Raw genomic sequence first — 6,000 nt, forward strand, 5'->3', positions numbered from 1 at the left:
CAGCGGCAATATTGGCACTGGAGATGTTCACAGTGCTGCTGGTGTTAAAAATGTTCCTCCCAGACATTCTTGGCAGCCATGTCCTTATCTGGTTGGACAACAGGACGATGGTGTCCTACATCAATCGTCAAGGAGGAGCGTGCTCTCATGCCATGCTGAGGCTGGCATGGTGCATTCTTCTGTGGGCATGGGACAATGTGCTGTCTCTACAAGCCATACATGTTCTGGGCTGGTTGAATTTGGGGGTCAGATCTTCTGTCCAGATTGGGCTTGATACCTGGAGACTGGACATTACATCCTCAGATTGTGGAACAAATCTGGAGAAGATTCGGCAGAGCGGAAGTGGATCTGTTCGCTTCGAGCGAGACATCACACTGTCCCCTCTGGTTTTCCCCCTTAGAACGCTGGGCATTATTGCGTTGGCGCATCAGTGGCCGACAATGTGTTTTTATGCATTTCTACTGACCAGTCTACTGCATGCAGTTCCGCAGAGAGTTCGGGAGGATCAGGTTCGGCTTCTGTTTGTGGCACCATATTGGTCAGTATGGCTCCATAACGGGGCGCTCTTTTGAATGATGGTTTATCCCCTGCGGTGGTTGATACCATTTTAAATGCTAGAGCTCTATCAACCAGGAAGCTTTACACGTTCAAGTGGCATATTTTTTGTTTCTTAGTGTACAGCGCGAGATGAAGATCCAGTTCACTGCCCAGTCGGTACAGTGCTGGAATTTTTGCAAGAGCATTTTGGGGCTGGGGTTGCCCTGGCAATGCTTAAAGTCTATGTTGCCACTATAGCAGCTGAGCAAGCTGTCAGTGGACAGTCTCTTGTCTCTTGTTTTATGCGCAGCGTACGAAGGCTTAGACCTTTTCTTCCTGTCTGCGTTCCTTTAGGGGATTTATCTGTTGTTTTTGAGGCACTCTAGGGAGCCCTGTCTGAGCCCCTGGCGACAGTTGCTGATAAGTTTCTGACTCTCAGAATGGCCTTGCTGGTGGCATTGGCATTGTTTAAGAGGGTTGGTGATTTGCATGCCCTGTCGGTCAATCCCTTATGTATGGATTTTGCACCAAGGTATTCAAGGGTGGTGTTAAGACCTCACTTGGGCTATTTGCCCAAGGTCGTGTCTACATCCTTTCGCTCATAGACTATTAATTTTCAGGCTTTCTGTCCTCCCCTATTTGAGTCGGAGGTGCATGAAAGGTTACATATGCTTTGCCCAATTAGGGCGCTGTGAGCTTATTTTGACCGTACTAGCCGGTGGCGTAAGTCGGAGCAGTTGTTTGTGTGCTTTGGTGGCCGAAACAGAGGTGTTTCGGTGTCCAAGCAAAGACTATCTCATTGGCTTGTTGTTGCAATTTCGAGTGCTTACAAAGCACGCTATATACCATCGCTTTCGGGTATTCGAGCCCATTCTATGAAGAGCATTGCATCCTCGTGGGCTTTGGCTAGAGGCGCATCATTGGAATACATTTGTATGGTGGCAGGGTGGTCCTCTCCGCATACATTTGTGAGATTTTATAATCTGGATAAGAGTTTAACTTTTGCTTCCCAGATTATCTCTGTTGGAACAGGATAATCTAAGCGCCATCAGCCATGTGGCACTCGGGGGCCCTATAGTGATTACACAGCATCTCGTTCCCTCTCAGGGAACCAGGTTTACGCTTCACGTAACAGAGACGATTTCTGTGCAGCATATTACACAGTGCTCAGAAACAACTCTGTCTATATTGCCATATGGAGTTGATGTTGATAATATAGAAATTCTTCCGCAGAGCGATGACATCTCGGATCATTACCTCGTCTCTTGTATGCTGCGATCAGCTAATGTTACTCAATCTACACCACACTATCGTTCAGGTGGAACTATTCTTTTGACCACTAAAGATAGCTTCACTAGTAATCTTCCAGATCTATCTCATACACTCAGTAAACCCCAAAGCCTAGAAGAACTTGATGAAATAACAGAAAATATAAATACAGTCATCTCTAGCACTCTTGATAGTGTCGCCCCCTTCAATTAAAGAAAATTAAAGAAAAAAACCCTGCACCATGGTACAATGATCACACTCATGCTCTCATGAGAGCAGCTCAGAATATGGAGCGCAAGTTGAAGGATACAAAATTAGAGGTATTTCACGGTGCATGGAAAGATAGTGTCTGTAGCTACAGACAGGCACTAAAAGCTGCCAGGTCAGCATATTTTAGCAAACTCATAGAAAATAACCACAACATTCCTAGGTGTTTATTCAGTACTGTGGCTAAATTGGTTAGGAATAAAGCCTCAACAGAACCAGATATTCTATTGCAGCACAAGAGTAAAGACTTCATGAATTTCTTTACTGATAAAATTTAAATAATCAGAAATATAATTGGAATTATGCAATCATCTGTCACAGTACCTCAGAAAAAAAGTGTCTCATAAGTGTCTTCCTCACGTGCAACTTCAATCCTTCGCTGTCATAGGTCATGAAGAGCTAACAAATCTTATCGAAACATCAAAAGCCACAACGTGTTTGTTAGATCCAATACCAACCAAGCTTTTAAAAGAAGTATTCCCAGTAATCTCAGAACCTCTTCTTAATATTATTAACTCCTCACTATCCTTAGGACATGTCCCAAGAAACTAAAATGGCAGTTATCAAACCACTTATTAAGAAGTCACAATTTGATCCTGGAGAACTGGCTAATTATAGACTGATTTCAAATCTCCCATTTATGTCGAAAATACTAGAAAAGGTAGTATCCTCCCAAATATGTTAATTTCTACAGAGAAATAGTATATATGAACAATTTCAGTCAGGATTTAGGCCTCATCACAGTACAGAGACTGCACTTATCAGAGTTACAAATGACTTATCATCTGATTGCGGCTGCATTTCACTTCTAGTGCTTTTAGATCTTAGTGCTGCATTCGATATGATAGATCACAACATTCTCTTGAATAGACTGGAGAATTATGTTGGCATTTGTGGAGTTGCATTAGCATGGTTTAGGTCCTATTTAGCAGACCGCTACCACTTTGTCTATGTAAATGAGGAATTGTCAAACCAAACAAAAGTAAAGTATGGAGTGCCACAGGGATCAGTTTTAGGGCCTCTGCTTTTCTCCTTGTATATGCTTCCTCTGGGAGATATTATCAGGAATCGTGGAATAAGTTTCCACTGTTATGCCGACTATAAACAACTTTATATTTCTTCAAAACCTGATGAGATTTCACAATTCTCCAAATTAGCAGAGTGTATCAATGAAATAAAAGATTAGATGGCCAGAAATTTCCTTCTACTCAATTCCGACAAAACAGAGGTACTAATTATTGGACCAAAAACCTCTAAAAATAAGCCACTAAAATATAATTTGACTCTCGATGGATGTACTGTTACATCATCTTCAACAGCGAAGAAATTAGGTGTTATATTTGATACCAATCTATCCTTTGAAAATCAAATTACCAGTGTTTGTAGAACAGCATTCTTCCACCTAAGAAATATTGCTAAATTATGACACATGCTCTCTGTTGCTGATGTCGAAAAACTAGTTAATGCATTCATGACCTCAAGATCAGAATATTGTAATGCATTACTGGGAGGATGTCCAACAAGGTCAATAAATAAACTTCAACTGGTTCAAAATGCAGCAGCCAGAGTGCTGACTAGAACCAAGAAATATGATCATATTAGCCCCATTTTATATCGTTACATTGGCTACCTGTTAAATTTTGTATTAATTTCAAAATTCTGTTAACTACGTACAAAGCTTTGAATGGTCTAGCTTTGCAGTACTTAAGTGACCTTCTACCATGCTATATTCCATCACATTCATTACGATTGCAAAATTCTGGCTGGTTAATAATTCCTAAAATATCAAAATCTACAAAAGGAGGAAGATCCTTTTCATATTTGGCTCCTAAACTATGGAATAGTCTCCCTAACACAGTTCGAGATGCAGACACACTCACTCAGTTTAAGTCTAGACTAAAGACTCATCTATTTAGCCAGGCATACATCCTTCAACTCACAATTAGGCTGCTTTAGTTAGGTCTGCCGGAACCAGAAACAGTGATCATGATCTATAACTCTGCAATAAATTGAATGGCATCTATGCTAATATTATTTTATTTGTTTCCCTGTCTCAACCTTGGGACTCCTATCCTGAGGTCACCAGAACTGGCCAGATCCAGCAACGTTCCTGCTTGGTGTTGGACTCCACTGCTACGTGTCGCTGTGTGATGATGGCTAATAGCAGCCGGTGCCAGCCAAACATCACTTCAGTATATTATGATGGACTTCAGAGGATGAACTGATGCCAACTCCAACCATAAGACATGGGATACTTCATATGCCATAGCCTGAACCTTGGATTTAGGATAGACCTCACCGAAATTACCAGCTAGGTTGAACTGCGATGCACCTAACTGATCCCTGCCTGCATCACCTCGGTCTAATGATGGACTACACTCTTGAAATGGAATACACAGACTATCAATTAATTGCCAACAAAACCCTTCATCAGCCAACTAACAAGGAACATTTAATCTATGTGAACTTCTGCAGTTAATCCAGGATGGACTTTAAAGACATTAGTCATTAATCTTACAGTTCATACAAAATCTTTGTTTTAAACACTGACCCTTAACACTTACTTAGTTTAATCATTTTAAACCATGACTTGCACTATACATAAGTAATATTGGCATCATATTCATGGTGTTAGCCAGAGGGGAACTGGCCCCCACAGTGAGTCTGGTTTCTCCCAAGGTTATTTTTCTCCATTAACCAACATCTTATGGAGTTTTGTGTTCCTTGCCATAGTCGCCTTCGGCTTGCTCACTGGGATTATAAATACAATTATTATTTAATTACTTATTTTTAAACAATTCACAATCGTATTTTATCAAACTACACAGTGATGACTCTAAGACATTATAGATATTACAGTTTTATCTTCTGTTAATGCCTGATCTTCTGTAAAGCTGCTTTGAAACGATGTGTGTTGTGAAAGGCGCTATACAAATAAAAATGACTTGACTATAACAAAAAACCCTGATCTGCTGTACACGCTCATCAGTGACTGCAAATTCACTATCACTCTGCACCTGGACCTGTGGTTTAGTTCTTACAATGCATGCAGATAGCTTCAGATAGAAGTCATGCTCCCATATTCAGTCTATTAAACAAATTAATATATATATATATATATATATATATATATATATATATATATATATATATATATTTTTTTTTTTTATTTTATTTTATTTTTTTTTTTTTTTTTTTTTTTTTAATTTTTCATGATTTCTAATGGGTCTTTATCACACAAAGTACATTTTGGTGGATATCTTACTGTGAAGAACTATGAAACAATTTAAAGACTTGTAAGAAAATAGATTTTAGCATATGCCTATAACACTGATCATGATCTTTGGCTATGCTCACAATGGAATACTAGAGTGCTGCATGCAGTGATCACGTTTCAAAGAGTAGTATGCTAAATGTCTGTAAAATGTCCTCAGTACTATGCGTAATTCAGCAAGTGGTGTCCAGTTATCATCTCTGAAATAAATACAGTTATTTTGCATTTTTAATCTAATTTTCTGTAAAAAGACCTTAGGTGTCTAATCAAATCATTAGTCAAGAAAGACATTTGAGGTTCATTTGTCACATTGTACAAGGAAGGTTGAGTGCAGCGCATTGTACGATTAAGTAACCAGTGCATTGGGCTGCCAACATCTAATGCAAAAATTACAATCTGCAAAATCATGATTTCATGCACAGGATGCCAATTGATTTGTATTTTAGTGGGCGGCAAAACATCCTGTATTTAAGGCATTGTGTCCTGTAAAGAAGCAGAAAATTTTCAAGGGGATTCACTCCCTGAATATGGTGGCCAGATGTCCTGTTTTTCCTGGGACAGTCCCTTATATAAACACATTTTCTAGTGTCCCGACTTATTCTGAAAAAAATCGTGTTTTGTCCCATATTTCCCCTCTCCTAAAATGTCTTTAT

The sequence above is a fragment of the Myxocyprinus asiaticus genome, chromosome 20 (genome assembly GCF_019703515.2).
Source record: "Myxocyprinus asiaticus isolate MX2 ecotype Aquarium Trade chromosome 20, UBuf_Myxa_2, whole genome shotgun sequence".
Lineage (NCBI taxonomy): Eukaryota > Metazoa > Chordata > Actinopteri > Cypriniformes > Catostomidae > Myxocyprinus > Myxocyprinus asiaticus.